The sequence below is a fragment of the Vitis riparia genome, chromosome 18, assembly GCF_004353265.1.
Source record: "Vitis riparia cultivar Riparia Gloire de Montpellier isolate 1030 chromosome 18, EGFV_Vit.rip_1.0, whole genome shotgun sequence".
In the NCBI taxonomy this organism is placed as follows: Eukaryota; Viridiplantae; Streptophyta; class Magnoliopsida; order Vitales; family Vitaceae; genus Vitis; species Vitis riparia.
The window spans coordinates 39,507,020-39,524,079 of record NC_048448.1 but is presented as its reverse complement, the minus strand read 5'-3'; positions in this window follow the sequence as shown (position 1 = coordinate 39,524,079).

The following is a 17,060-nucleotide window of genomic DNA, read 5'->3' as shown; positions in this document are numbered from 1 at the left end:
CACCATAAGGGAATTGTTCTCAATGAATCGTGGGAAGGTTCCACTGAGACCATAATTCCTCCATAAGTCGAGAACCTCGAGTTTCGGAAGATGAATGTCATGGTCAGGGAATCTCCCATGCAATTCACAGTCTGAGAGATCTAATGACATCAAAGAAGATCGATTTAGCAAGGAATAAGAAAAAACTGAAGAAATGGAAATACCTCCAAGGTGAATCTTCTGTAATTTGGTTAAATTTTGAACCAGAGAATTGAAGCCATGCGGGGCAAATTTTGCTTCATAATTCCCAGACAGATCAAGTGAAACCAAGTTGGAGAGGTGAGAGATTTCTAGTGAAATTAGGCCTGAAAATCCAGAGTCGGAGAGATTGAGATGCGTCAAGCATGAGAACCGACCAAACCCAGCTGAAACAAAGGACCCATTGAAGTCATTGGAAGCAAGGTTGAGCCTTTGTAGATGAGGAAAAAGAAAGAGAGTAGTGTTGGAATGGATGGTGCCAAAGAGCCAGCTGCAACTGAGGTCCAGCTCAATTACATGGCCTGTCACCCAATCACATGTGACCCCATCCCATGAGCAGCAATCAGTACCCCTCTTCCAAGACTATGTTTTTGGATAAGAAGTGATGCCATTGGAATCGCAATCCCAAGAACTAGAATTATCAATAGAAAAGGATTGCTTAAGGTGGAGCAGAACAAGGGCCTGGTGATGCGGGCACAGTTTGGTGGAATTAGAGAAAGAGAAAGAGGAGGAAAGAAGTTGAGAGGATGAGAGGAAGAAAAGAAAACAAAGGAGGAGCAGTTTAGACATCATTCTTCCTAAAGCAATCGATAGAGAGTGATGAGATGAGAGAAATGGTGATGAGTACACCCCAATTTATATACAAATGATTCACAGTGGAAAACCTCTTGGAAACTTCGAACTTAATACAAAATCATTGTTAGTGCTTTCACTTTACAATCAAAGGGCGGTTTATTAATATATTAAGTATAAATCCACTTTTATGTTACTTTTTTAATTAGCATCAAACAACGAAAATTTAATTTGACCAAAAAAATTTAACTTACATGTCAAGTGCTAACTATTAATCCTACCCAATTAAAAAGTAAAGATTGAAGTCTAATCAAGTTGACACATAAAGAAAACAAACACAACTAGTCCCTACACGGTTTTGTGGAAAAGAGGTTAACATTTTGGTTCTTTTAATATATAATTATACATTTTATTTTAACAAAATTTGACCAAGACTTGAGATTTCTTTATTTCAAATCATGACAAAAACCAAATATTATTATTTTATTAAATTTAAATATTTGGAATTATATTACATTTCATATCAAAATGCTTACCTATGTGGTTCAAAGGTGTGAAATACCATCTTAGTCCAAACAATATTTATAATATTTCTATTGGAAAATATGTTCGATCTTATAATAGTCAGAGTAAATGTTTATTTATATATTTATAATAAAATATCAAAAAAATAAAAAATAAAAAATGTTACAAAGAATTACTAAATCTGAAACTATCTTGAACTCAAGCATAAAATAAAGTACAATAGATTAAACTAAATTTATATATATATATATATATATATATATATATATATATATATATATATATATATATATAGAGAGAGAGAGAGAGAGAGAGAGAGAGAGAGAGAGAGAGAGAGAGAGAGAGAGAGAGATTAAAAATGAACATTGAAAAAATTACTATGGAGAAAAGGAGATTGAAAATATAAGGCAAGTTGAAAAAATTAATGAGATTATAGACGTAAGACTTTATAATTAATATAAGAACAATTGATTTTATAAATTTTTTGTTGGTCTTTCAAATAAAAGAGTAACGTTACATCTTTAGATGATTTTTTTTAATAATATTTATAAAAAAAATTATATTAGACTTCATTGATTTTGAAATAAAATAATATTTATAAAAAATTATATTAGACATTATTGAATTTGAAATAAAATAGAGAAAGAATTTGATAAATAGCATGACTAAATAACTAATTAAATTAAGCATGTTTAGTATTGTTTTTATTTAAAGTGTTTTAGTGAAAAATTATTTTTATAAGAATCATCTATAAAATGTTTTTATATAAAAATAGTATAAATGATTTTTCAACCTTATAAGTTATTTTTTAGATTTTTTAAAATTTTCTTAACACTTATCTTTTTTTTTTTTTTTTTTAAAAAAAAACATTTTTTAAACAAAAATTCCTTCGGACTTTAAATAAATAAAGAGGTTTGAGAATATGATTTAAAAGTAAAAAGGAAAAAAAAAAGTTAAAATGTTCCATCTTCTAGTAAAACCTAAAAGAATCATGCAAATCTAATATATGTTTTTTAATGTCGAAGTTCCTATTGTATTCATTTTATATCATCCAAGAGTGCTAGAATTTATAAGCTTAGTTTAAAATTTAAAAATTGAGGATATCATTATTTATTAATAATTTTTTTTTATAAATATGGATGTTAATTAATATGGTTTATAACATTTCCTCTAAGATTATAATATTGATTGAGATGTCTTTGACTCACCATAAAAATACAATAATTATATTAACTTGATTGAATAATGGACTCAAAAAATAGCTTTTTTTTTCTTTTGAAAAAAGGATCAAACTTCATAATTGAAAAAAAAAAAAGCTAATATTATAATTATGAGTTTTGATTATTCAATTTCAAGTTTGAAAATGTTAAATATAAATATTTCTATATAATGATATACAGTTTTATTTTATTTTTTTGAAAAGAATTCTAGAATGTTGTTGATTAAAAATGGTCATTCTATGTTATACCTCCTCTTCTCATCCACGGAGGATAATTAATATTCTAATATTTATTCATTCCACTTGCCCTATATGGAGAATAATTAATATTATAATAATTTTCATTCCACGTACACTTACATTATACCATATAATATTTTTGCTGACTCAGAAAATGGACTCATTTGCCAAAATTTTCTCCTTCTTCTAGATTGAGAATTTCAAACCATTCCATTTTCCATGTCATGCATGTGATGTCACACGAGCTTGTGGCTACAATTTTCGTTGACCAGATTTTTATATACCATACAGATTTTTTTTTTTAATTCTCAGCCCTTTATATGGTAGTATTAATTATTTTCCTTCTTCAATCATTTATGAGCCTATTTTCCACTTAGTTATGAATCTATTTTCCACCTCAGATAATTTTTACTGAGTCTTCAAATCCAAATCCACATTCCTAACTCCAACTAAACACTTATACATACACATGCTTCTATATATATAAGTATATTTTTTTAGAATTTTGTTTTTGTCTTGAACTTTCTTTAAATTATCAAATAAGAGAAAAAAATTATTTTTTTCTTTTATTTCTTTGAAATTTTTTAGGAACTACAAGTAGGCTAGACTATGTGATTAGTTTTATTTTCTTTTTATGTACATAAAGAAAAGGAGAAAGAATTTGTTAGGTAGATTGTTATAATAGTAATGACAAATAAATAAAATTATAAAAAAATATAATTTAAAAGAAAAAAGCTCAATAATTATATTAACTTGATTAACTAATTGATTAGAAGGATAATTTTTTATGATGTTCATGTGAGAAATATAAGATATAATGACTTTTCAATTATGGTAATTCACAAATATTTTTAATATTTACATATATATTAAAAGAAGAATGAGACTTGATGATAAAACAAAATGGTTATAAGTTTTTGCATTTAATTTTAATTTTTTTTAATTATTAATTTTCCTTTTCAAGAAATACTAATATTATTTTGTAATGATATATAAAAAATAATATTTTAAAAAATTCAAGAAAGTTATTGATTGAAATTGCCATCCTATGCTACACCTCCTAAGGAGAATAATAAGCATTTTAACATTTTTTATTTCACCACTATACCATAGAACATTTTAACATTTTTAGAAAAATAGAGTTATTTACCAATTAAAATGGGTGCAATTTTCTTTGCATAATATAATGATAAACATTTTCATTAACTGGTTTTTCAAATACCATGCACCAAATTATTATTATTATTATCTTTTATAGCTCTCAAATACCTTTTATAATTGACCTCTTCTCCTTTTTAGTTATTGATTTTGTGCATGGAGTGGATCTGCATTCTTATTTATTAAAATCAACTTATTGAAAAATGTTAAATCATATAATTTGGTTAAGTTTTTTTTCCCTAAATATCTATAACAAGTATTAAATTGATTTAAATATTTGACATACATCACTAATAATAATGGGGCTAACATTGTACATTTCCAAAAAAAAATGCCAATTGGGCTTGGGCTCTGACTCATGGATCTTAAGTTAAAGCTAGCTTCGGCCCTTTGGTTGCAACATTGATTCTATCTTGTTGTGGCCTAAACTTGGGCCATCAACAAATTGGCTCCCATACATGTTTTAATAAAAACAAATACTAGTTGAAAATAATCTATTCTATACATATTGAAATATAAACAAGATTATTGTTCTTTCCTAATTAAGGTTCTTAAATAAATTGGGATGCAAAGCAAAGACTAAATAGTTGTTTACAAAAGGATGGAGGAGAACTCTTTTAAAGAAGGAACCAAAGGATTTAATTAAAGAAAGAGAGAGAAGGGTTCATGATTAGGCATACAAGAAAAATCAACCTTTCTTTCGCATGGATTATCACATTTGAGTGTTGGCTTGAGAAAAAAATACACTCCTTACCTTTGCCTGATATTGGTTGGGGATTGGAGTGTGGGAACAACAAATCGATCCGTTGGAATCATGTCAATTGGAGGAATTGAATCATTTATTGGTTTGAACTTGAGGTCTCACTCATCCAAAACCCTATTGGTGAGAAGACTGACTATCATCCCAAAAAGTGATCAAGGGCAACTAAAGTAGAACATATGTTGTTACCCCCTATTTTATAAAAAAATGGAAATGTATTCAAATTTCTCCTAACTCTTTAATATTTATTGGTTAGTGTATGGTTTCCAAGATATGACAATTGCTTTTTGAGTTTTAAGTTACCATATTGATTGGAAAAATACTGAATGAATGACTATTGCATTATCACAAAACCAAAATAATAATAGTGATAATAATAAGGAAAAAACAATATTTTAACTTTATAAACAAGATTGCACTTATATAATGACAATATAGATTATTTGCCAACATATGAATGTAAAAGCCATTTGTAATATGCAACACATAATAAAATGGGAGTGGAACAAGTTAATTTCTTCTTGCTCCTTGCCTGCAAGTGCTCCTTTTAGACATTCTGATCTTTTTATGAATGTTCTCTTCAATAATCCAGACAAACCGTTTAGGTTTCCCAATTAAGAAAACAAGACACCCAAGAGACAACCCAATTACCAATCCACATCCATATCTCATCAATGTGATTTTCCAATCAAATCCACCATCAAACTCTGCATCCGTTTCTTTTGAAGGCTTCGGTGTTTCATCAACTATGCATTTCTTTGACAACGAAAATCCACACAACCCTAAGTTCTCATTGTATGAATCATTTCCAAAAGTGTCAAACTGATTACCTCGAGGTATGAATCCAGTAAGATGGTTTTGGGAAAGATTCAAAACTTCAAGAAATGTTAAACTTGTTAATTGTTGAAGAATACTCCTAATTAGCTTGTTTGAAGAGAGGTCCAATGATTCAAGCGAGTTCAAATTTCCAAAAGATGATGGAATATGTCCTATAAGGTTATTATGAGACAAATTAAGCCCTCAAAGTGAATTAAGATTTCTAATGGACTCTGAAATCTCTCATTGGAATTTGTTGCTTGATAAATCAACCATTGTGAAAGTATTCAAGATTTTCTCAAGTTCAACCTCCAACCCTTTTGTTGTCACCGTTATGGAATCTTGATAATAATCTTCCCCCATGTAATTTCTTGTCATTGCCTTCATCTATTTTCATTATAGCTTTTAAACTTCTCAAATACATTTCAGGCAAGTCACCCTCGAAATCATTGTGAGCAAGATCAATGATTCTTAGGCTCATGAACGGGGATTTGATCTTGGAAAACCCTACATGTCCATGGAAACTATTAGAGCGCAAAACAAGAACTTGCAACTCTCGAAGAGTTCTCAACCAATGAGGAAATGTATCATTTATCTTATTATTCCCAAGGTCTAGAACTTCAAGTTTTCTACAAATGATCAAAGATCGAGGTATTGGGCCTTCCAATTCATTATCGTTGAAGTCAAGATTCCTGATAGAATTGCCCTTTAAAAATGTTTGAGGAATGGTGCCATGAAATTGATTCCTTCGTAAATTCAAAACAAAGAGATATTTGCTAGAATTCCCCAAACAATGAGGAAGCATGTCACTCAAGTTGTTATTAGACAAATCAAGAATTCTCATGGATCTCGCTTTGCAAATCAACGATGAGATTTTTCCACTCAATTTGTTATGGGAGACTAGAAAGAAAAATATAGAATTTGGAGGAGTTGGAAGTGGTCCTTGCAGGAAGTTGGAATGAAGATCTAGAGTATATAAATTTTCCCATGGAAGCATCTCAAACCCACTTATCGAGTTATAAGAAAGATTCAAGTATCGCAGTGTATCATTTCCCATATTCCATGACCATACTCCACCAATCTTATTGTTTGAAAGATCTAGGTTGTCAATGTTGGGTAAAATGGAGCTGGAATGGCCAGAGGTGGTCAATGAGAGCATGTTGTTTGAGAGATCAAGCCAAGTGAGGTTTTTAAGTTTTCCAAGGTTGCTTGTCTCCAAAACACCACTCAAGTTATCTGATTAAAGAAAAATAATTTCAAGGTTTACAAGCTTAAATATTGAACTTGGAATTGACCCATGTAACTCATTCATGCTCAAATCAATATACTCTAATGAATCAAATTGGAATTCACCAATAGGACCAGTGAGCTTGTTATGATTGAGATCTAACCCCACCAATGATGGTAGAGTATACAACCAAGATGGTATTGTCCAGTTAAATAAGTTAAAGTTATGAGAGAAGCCTAACTCCTGAAGGTTCGTTAGATTTTGAATTAATGGTGGAAGCTGCCCATTGAAATTGTTGCTAGAAAGTCCTAATGAAATTAAATTTCTAAGATTGTTAAAAACATTTGGAATGTTACCACTAAAATGATTTCCATGGAGGAACAAGGAAGTGATTTGTGTAAGGTTCTCTAGCGAAATAGGGATGGACCCTCAGAATTCACAATGTGAGAGATCCAAAGTATGTAAAAACTTTAGATTGTCAATTGAAGTAAGGATGGACCTTGAGAATTTGCAATCAGAGAGATCCAAAGTCTGTAAAGACTTTAGATTGCCAATTGAAGTAGAATGGACCCTAAGAATTCGCAATCAGAGATATCCAAAGTTTGTAAAGACTTTAGATTGTCAATTGAAGTAGGAAGCCCTCCACTAAAATTTTTGGATGATAAATACAACTCCATAAGGGAATCGTTCTCACTGAATCATGGGAAGTTTCCACTGAGATCATCATTTTCCTCTAAGTTGAGAACCTCGAGTTTCGGAAGATGAATGTCATGGCCAGGGAATATCCCATGCAATCCACAGTCAAAGAAAACTAATGATATCAAAGAAAATAGATTTAGCAAGGAATTAGGAAAAACTGAAGAGATGGAAATACCTCCAAGGTGAAGCTTCTGCAATTTAGTTAAATTTTGAACCAGAGAATTGAGAAAGAGGAGGAAAGAAGCTGAGAGCATGAGAAGAAGAAAAGAAAATAGAGGAAGAGGAGTTTAGACATCATTCTTCCCAAAGCAATCGAGAGAGAGTGATGAGATGAGAGAAATGGTGATGAGTACACCCCAATTTATATGCAAATGATTCACGGTGGAAAACTTCTTGGAAATTTCCAACTTAAACAGAGAAACCCAAACAAAACCTTTCTTGTTACAATTTCCAAACACATCAAATGTTGTGTCCTTTGAAAGGGAAGTTGCATGCTATGACTTTTATTGTTAAAATTTATTTATTTATTATTATTTTTTAGGTATTTCTCTTCTTTATACTTATTTTCCAACATTCTTTTTTTTTTTCTAGACTTGTTAAAAAATATAACTTTTTTTCTAGACTTCTCAAAGTACAAGGTTCACAGGGAAATTCTCAAATGGGTTTCCACTGTTTCACTTGAATCTCTTTAAGGCTACTTGCCAAGTGAGAGTCTGAGACACTTCTATGGAAGTATATGAGACTTGCTCATATACATGAAAATGGGAAGACCTAAATGATTAGTGTTCTAAATCTTATATATTCTTAGATTGATTTGTGTGTAGATGTCATTTAAGTCCTATTTGGATGGTAGAATTTTCTATTCAAAATGAAAATAAGTAAGAAGGAATCCAAAATCTCATGTTGTATTTATCTTTGAAGATAGAAAATAAAATAAAATAAAATATAAGTTAAAATTTTATTTATTTTTATATTCCTTTTCTTTCTTTTGTATGTATATAAAAATTGTGTAAAAATAATTTATTAATTTTAAACTTATTATTTTTCTTTTTTTTTCTCTTCATTTTTTCTCTTAAACTTTCAAACTACCAAAAATTTTTAAAATTTTTTTTACCAATTTCATTTAATAATTTATTTTTTAGGCTCATTAATTGAATTTGACCTATTTTAGACTCAATATACATGAATGAGAGTGGTTTTGCTTCTTTGAAACTTGGGATGATTATCTTTTTCCTTTTTGTAGTTGACATGATTAGATGTTAATTTGTATGAAAATAATTTGGTGAGGCTTCTTTCAAATAGGGATTTGGAGACCATTTCAAGTCATCTAAATAATGATCATTTTCTATATTGCTAGTGATGATTAAACTAATAATTACTATCTAACATTAATTATATGAAAAAAAAAATTGATTGGATGATTTTTTTTTTCCATCCTTAAGTCTTTGATCGGATTTGCCTCTTGGAGTCTATGTATATTTTATTATTTATCAATGACCACAAAAGTAGTGTAAATGGGGATACATTCTTTAATACAAAATCATTGTTTGTGCTTTCACTTTATAATCAAAGGACGGTTTATTAATATATTAAGTATAAATCCACTTTTGTGTTACTTTTTTAATTAGCATCAAACAATGAAAATTTAATTTGACCAAAAAAGTTTAACTTAGATGTCAAGTGTTAACGTATTAATCCTACCCAATTAAAAAGTAAAGATTGAAGTCTAACCGAATTGACACATAAAGAAAACAAACACAACTAGTCCCCACGCGATTTTGTGGAAAAGAGGTTAACATTTTGATTCTTTTAATATATAATTATACATTTTATTATATATTTTCTTTTAACAAAATTTGATCAAGACTTGAGATTTCTTTATTCCAAATCATGAAAAAAACCAAATATTATTATTTTATTGAATTTAAATATTTGGAATTATATTACATTTCATATTAAAATGCCATCTTAATCCAAACAACATTTATAATATTTCTATTGAAAAATATGTTCGATCTATAATGCTCAGAGTAAATGTTTATTTATATATTTATAATAAAATATCAAAAATTAAAAAATAAAGATTGTAACAAAGAATTACTAAATCGGAAACTAACTTGAGCTCAAACCCAATATAAATTAAAGTACAATAGATTAAACTATATATATATAATGCGTATCAAATAAAATGGGCATTTGAATTGGTCTAAATTTGAAAATCATGGGTTTATAAAAAAATACAACATAAGGTTGATTATTAAATGATACAAATAAAAGAAAAATATGGGTTATTTCGAGGCTTTTGCCCACCAGACAAGGATTTCTTTTATTATATATTCTCCCATCAATGAACATTCTCTCTTCTGTGGTCATGGTGGTTTGTAGGACTCCCCTACCTACAATCCAAAAATGAATTTTGATTAAGAATTGAAATATGTTTTTAAAAATAGTTTCCAAACAACCTCATATATTTTTCCCTCGGTGGTCATAGTCATTCAAGGGCTCCCTACTTTCCTATCACGCATCTTGACACAATAATTATAAAATCATCCTTTGAAAATAAAATTTTAGTATGACCACAAGTTATAAATTTATAATAAAATCATGATTTGAAAAATTGATTTTCAAAAGTATCATATTTTTTAAAATAGATTCATAAAATACACACCTATGGAAAACAAAAAAATTCAAGCCTCCGTAGGATTTTTTTGACACTGGAAAAGCTAGGATCAATTTTCATAAAGATTGCGAGCATATTTCACCATTTCATGTGTCGTCTCTGTTTATTGACATGGGAATGCCCAAAACCCTGTTTAAATGCTCATGCTTTCATTCAATGTTTTCTGTAAAGAATGTTCATAAAGCATGAAGTTAAAATTCTATTTTATTATTTATTTATTTTTATTTTTATTTTTGAGGGGGTTTATGGTTCTAAGGAGGACTTGTGAATTATTAAATTAATCAGTCGTCTAGAGTCAAATTAATGACAAAAGTCTGTGGTAGGGTGGTCAGGAAAGTTCATTTCATCTGTATGCATGTTTCCAGGTAAATATGGTCTAAGAAATGGAGGTGTCCTTGTAATAATTAATTTATTGCTCTAAGGTATCCGGAGGGTTTTCTAGTGGAAGAGACCAATTAGGAGACTTTTCAAAGTCACTCCATTCAAACCATGGTTGGATTTGCCAATTACCACATAATAGGTGGGCTAGATTTGGAAAAACAAAAAAATTCAATTCCATTCAATTTTTTTAAAAAAAAAAAAAGAAAAAAGAAAAAGAAAAAAGAGAGATATAGAATGAGAAAGCAACCCAAGTTTTCACTTTTCTTGTCCAAAAAAAATTCATTCTTCTTGTCTTAAGAAATATATTATTTTTAATTATATTTCTAATAAATATATTATTTTTTCCTGTTTTGAAAAGTTAAATATTACGATATATTTCATCAATTTGATTATTAAATTCTTATTTTATTTCATATTATGTTGTATTAAATAATTATCTTAATTTTGTTAAATTTATTTTAATTTTTTCCCCATTTCTTTATTGATGTGTTGTTATTTGAAGATCACAAAAATGTGAATATTGAATAATAATTTTAATTTTAATTTTATGTAGATCTCAAGAAAGTATTTAAAATAAAAACAAATTCTTAGTTTATACTTTCTTTCATTTTTAAGGTATTTACATTAAAACTTTGACACCTTGTAGGAAGAATTATGATATTATTTTTGAAATTTGACATGAATTCAATTATTGAAGAGTATTTAGAGTGCGTTTGAAATGATTTTAGAAATTATTTTTAGTATTTTTAACACTTGAATTATAAAAAATTTTAAATATTAAAAACATTAAAAACACTTTCTAAAATTATTATCAAACATACGATTACTATAATACCCAATAATATGAATTACAACATAAATTTTCATATGAAAATTACCCATTCAACCATAGATGATTGGATTTAGTTTAAGGCTAATTATATTTAATTATAAATTAAACCTAGTTTAATGCCAATTACAACTATGAAAAGTTGGCTAGTGAATTGGGATTGAGAAAACTCAAATTCGGAGTGAATACTAAAATAAGACCAACATTGGTACAATAGTGACGATGATACCAAATTGCCTCCCATTGACTTGAATCAGGTTGACCCAGGTCAAGTCAATAGGCCCAAATTCAGACCCAATAAGACATGTGCAGTTTGGACTGGACTCAGCTTTGAATCACTTTTGTAGGCCCAAATCTAAATTTGGGAAGGCCCAAATCCACCTATCTCCTCCAACTTGCTTAATCCAAATGCTTTTCTATTTGTCCAATAAATTAACAGGGATAAGGGGATCACTTGACCTTTTATATAACAAAAATAAATATTGAGAATTAATTTTATTAGATTGAATTTCTATACATATTAAAATAAAAATCTAAATGAAAATTTATTCAATTTTTTATTTTATTTACATATTAATTGTTTTAGAGTGAAAATAATATTTTTAAATTAGTATAATATTTCAATACATGCATCCTATGACCACCAAGTTATTGCATCTATGTTGCGCCATCTCACTTGGGTGGCCTACATGGCAATGATTTTAGTTTCAGATTTTTAAATAATTATTTAAATAGAAAATAAAAATAAAAATAGAAAGAAACTTTATTGTAAGGTTACAACACATCATTGAGTATTTTTTTCAAAATAAATATTAAGATCTTATTTCTTCAAATTAAAAATAAATAATAAATTTTGTACAAGTTATGATAAATAACAATATTTTTATTAAATAATCAAGTATTATATTTTAAAAATCACACTACTTATAGTAAATTAATAATATTTATTTATTTATTTTGATAAAAATATAGGAGTATAAATTCATGAATATTATGATGAAAACTTTAAACCACATAGGATCACATGTAGACATTAAAACATACAGTAAAATAACAATTAATAAAATATTTACCTTGATTAATGTCATGTAAAGCCATTCTCGTGCTCCACTGGTGTCCAAGGATATGCTTAGCGCGTGATTGTGTGAAAATCCGGGTTTAATGAGCTATTTCCTTTCTACACCCAAAATTCAGCCAGTGTGCCCTTTTCAGCCTTAAGATAAAGAAGCCCTTTTTGCACTTATGTATATATACAAATAAATATATTCATATATATCACATTACACACACATTATTTGAACCACTTGACTTAATGGGCCAGTCAAGTGAATTAGGGTGAGCCCATAAAAAATCAAACAACAATGTGTCCAGCCCCATTATGGACCACAATGCAAAAAATAAAATAACATTGATTTATGACATTATCACATTGATTATGTAAGTCCACACATAAAAATTCCAACAATTCTCCCACTTGGACCATATAATCAAATATAACAACATATACATAATCATAAATCAATGTCCCATAGAATCTCATCAAAACAAATAATCAAAAAGCAATCATTCATGCTTCATTGCTTGAATCAAGGGAAATATACAATAATAGCTATCCTTCTAACAATAGCATAATATTACAATACCAAAAATGACTTTCACTAACTTAATGCAACCTAAGCTCCCAACAACCCCATTTGAGATACATGTTCATGAAACACAACTATGGGTAAGTCTTTTGTTAGTGGATCCGCCAACATACCTTTTGTGGACATGTGTTCAATATCAGTAAGAGACTCTGCCACTTTCTCCTTAACAAAATAGAACTTTACATCAATATGCTTGGAGCGAGAAGTACTCTTAGTGTTTTTAGAGAAAACAACAGCTACGGAATTATCACAAAATAATTTCAACTGTTTAGAAATGGAGTCAACAACTCCCAAAGCTGAAATAAAATTCCTCACCCATATAGCATAGCAACAAGCCTCATAACATGCCACATACTCTGCCTCCATAGTTGAAGATGTCGTAAGTGTCTGCTTGACACTTTTCCAAGATACAACTCCTCTTGTCATCACAAAGATATAGCCCGTGGTGGATTTCTTATCATCTATGCAGCCAGCAAAATCAGTATCACAAAACCCAACTACATCAAGTGTGTTGGTGCATCGATATATCAACATTAAGTCCTTAGTTCCTTACAAATACCTAAGGACCTTCTTAACAACTTTTCAATGTTGACTCCTTGGATTGTTCAAGTACCTTCCCAACATGCCCACAACAAAAGCAATATCAGGGCGTGTACATACTTGAGCATACATAAGGCTACCAACCAAAGATGAATAAGGAATGGTTCTCATTTCCTCTCTCTCATCATCATTTTGAGGGCACTAAGCCTTTGAAAACTTATCACCCTTCACAATTGGCGCTCTAGCAAAACTATAGTTGTGCATATTGAACCTCTTCAATATTTTCTCAATATAGGTTCTTTGAGACAATTTAAGCACCTCATTAGCCCTATCACAAAGAATCTTTATGCCCAAAACATAAGAAGCCTCACCAAGATCCTTCATGTCAAAATGGGTTGACAACATGTGCTTTATCTCAATCAACAAGTTGGAATCATTTGATGCGAGTAGTATATCATCAACATTTAAAACAAGAAATATGTAACTACTCTCACTGACTCTCAAATATATGCATCTATCAACTGTATTATTTTTAAAACCATTTTGGGTGATAATTCTATCAAACTTCATATACCATTGCCTCGAAGCCTGTTTAAGACCATAAATTAACTTATTGAGCTTGCAAACTAAATCTTCATTTCTAACTTCTAGAAAACCAATAGGCTACTCCATATACACGTCCTCATCCAGATCACCATTCAAGAAAGTTGTCTTGACATCCATATGATGTAGCTACAAATCAAAATGAGCTACTATGGCCATAATCACTCTAAAAGAGTCCTTGGTCGACACAGGTGAGAAGGTTTCTTTAAAATCAATTCATTCTCTTTGACTATAACCTTTAACCACAAGTCTAGCTTTATATCTCTCTATTTGTCCGCTAGAATCACATTTGGTCTTAAAGACCCACTTGCACCCAACTGGTTTACAACCATGTGGCAATTCGACCAAATCCCAAACACTATTCATATACATAGAGTTCATTTCATCATCCATGGATTCCTTCCAAGAAGTGAATTGAGGACAATGAATTGCTTCTTGATAAGTGAATGGATCAAAAGCATCATAACCATCATACTCATGTTCTTGTAAATAAATCATGTAATCTTCTGAAATAACCAGTCTACGAACCCTCTGTGATCTTCTCAAAGGAATCCCATCAATAATAGCGCCATCAATAAGAATGTCAGGTTCCACTTGATCACCAAGCTCTCCTTGATTAGTGGTTGGCTGTTGGACAATAGGAACATCCACATCTGGAACGTGAGATATAGGAAAATGAATTATAACATGCTCTTCTCCAAAAGGTATCTCAAGAGGCACAAAATTGATATCAACATTAACTTCATCTTCAAAGTATACAACCTTGTTTGACTCAATGATCTTGGTGATATGAGATGGACAATAAAATCTAGAACCCCTTAATCCAATGAAGAAACCACTAATGGTTTTAGGATCAAGTTTCTTTGACTGTGGGTTATATGGCATAATCTCAACCTTACATCCCCAAACATGAAAATAATGAATATTCGGTTTCTTCCTTGACCATAGCTCATAAGGTGTCTTAAGCACAAACTTACTGGGCACTTGATTTAAAATATATGTCGCAGTCCTTAAGGCTTCACCCCATAGAAATTTTGGTAAGGAGTAATTAGACAACATGCACCTTACCATATCCAACAATGTGTGATTCCTCCTTTTTGCAACCTCATTCTGTTGAGGAGTGCTTGACATTGTATATCTAGCATCAATGCCGCATTCCAATAGAAACTTAGCGAATGGTCCAAGATTCCGTCCAATCTCATCATATCTCCCATAATACTCACCACCTCTATCAGACTTCACATCTTTAATGGGTTTTCCTAACTACAACTCCACCTTAGCCTTAAAGACCTTAAACACATTTAGGGAGTCAGATTTCTCATGAATTAGTTCAACATAACCATATCTAGAGAAATCATCAATAAAAATGATGAAATATTTATAACCTTTTAAAGCAATTGGTGTCAAAGAACCACATATATCTGTGTGGATCAAGTCTAAAGTACTTTCACACCTATCAATCTTCTCCTTTCTAGTCTTAGATGTCATCTTCCTCTTTAAGCAAAGAACATGAGTCTCAAAGTCTAAGAAATCAAGATTAGAAAGCACACCATATCTAACCAATCTCTCTAATCTTTGCTTAGAAATATGACCAAGGCATTTGTGCCACAACATGGAAAAACTCAAATTCATTCTAGCACACTTGCAGCCAACAACAGAATTAACAAAAAATGAATCACATAAAGGACCATGATGCAAACTGAGACTATAAAGATTGCCAAACAAAACAACATTGCCAATTAGAACTGAGTTGCTAAATATATCCACTTTTCCCCCTTCAAAGTGGAAACTGTAACCTTGTCTATCCAAAATAGATACAAAAATCAAATTCCTCATAAGTGAGGGTATGTAAGCAACATTGTGTAACAAAAAAAAACTTTATATGGTCAATCTTAGCTTTATCATGCCAAAAAATTCTACTTTCACTTTGCTTCCATCACCCATATACACACATTCTTCATGCTTTAACGGTCTCATTTTGTTTGTCATCTCCTACAAAGAATTAGTGACATGAATAGTGACACCAATATCTAACCACCAAGAATTGGCATGAACATCAACAATATTAGTCTCAATTATGTTTGCATTCAAATTAACCACAACCACAATTTCACATTTCTTCTTCTTTTCTAGCCAATTTTTAAACTTGAAGCAATCAGCCTGCTTATGGCCAATCTTGTGGCAAAAGTTTCACTTCCCCTTGAATATCTCATTCTTTGTAGCATTAGAAGAAACATATGCATTAGAGGTTCCTTGACTTGAATTCTCTTTCCTCTCGAATTGCTTAGAGCTTCCAAAATTCTTGTGTGGAAGTATTTTCTTCATATTGCTCACTTGGTCAGTAACAAGAGCAAGAGAGTGAGTCTCGTTTTTCTTTAATGAGACTTCATGCTGCACCAAATGGACATCAACTCCTTCAAAGTCCATTTTTCCTTCAAGGCATTATAAGTCAACTTCACTACATCATATGAAGTAGGAAGAGAGTCAAGTATCAACCATTTCAAGAATTTCTCACTTAACTCTACTTTCATCTCATTTTCCTTGTTGAAGTAGTGTTTTAACTTGATGATGTGATCTCTAACCCCACCTACTCCATCATACATAGTGGTTGTGAGAAACTTCAAATAAGTTGTCGTTTCTACCTTATCAATCTTGGTGTAATTAGCCTTCACATATTCCATAAAGTCTTTGGCCTTTTCCATTTTTGACACACATTCTTTAATAGATTTATCCATAGTATACTTCATCACCATCAAACAACTCCTATTGGAGTGCTCCCATTTCTCATAAAAGGATCTCTCATAAGCAAAGCTCACATCAGTGGGCTTACTTAGCTCATCAACTCTCAAAGCCAAGTCCAAATTGTGCAGAGTCATATGCATATTGAAAAACTCATACCATTATTCCAAATTATTTCCAGTAAGAG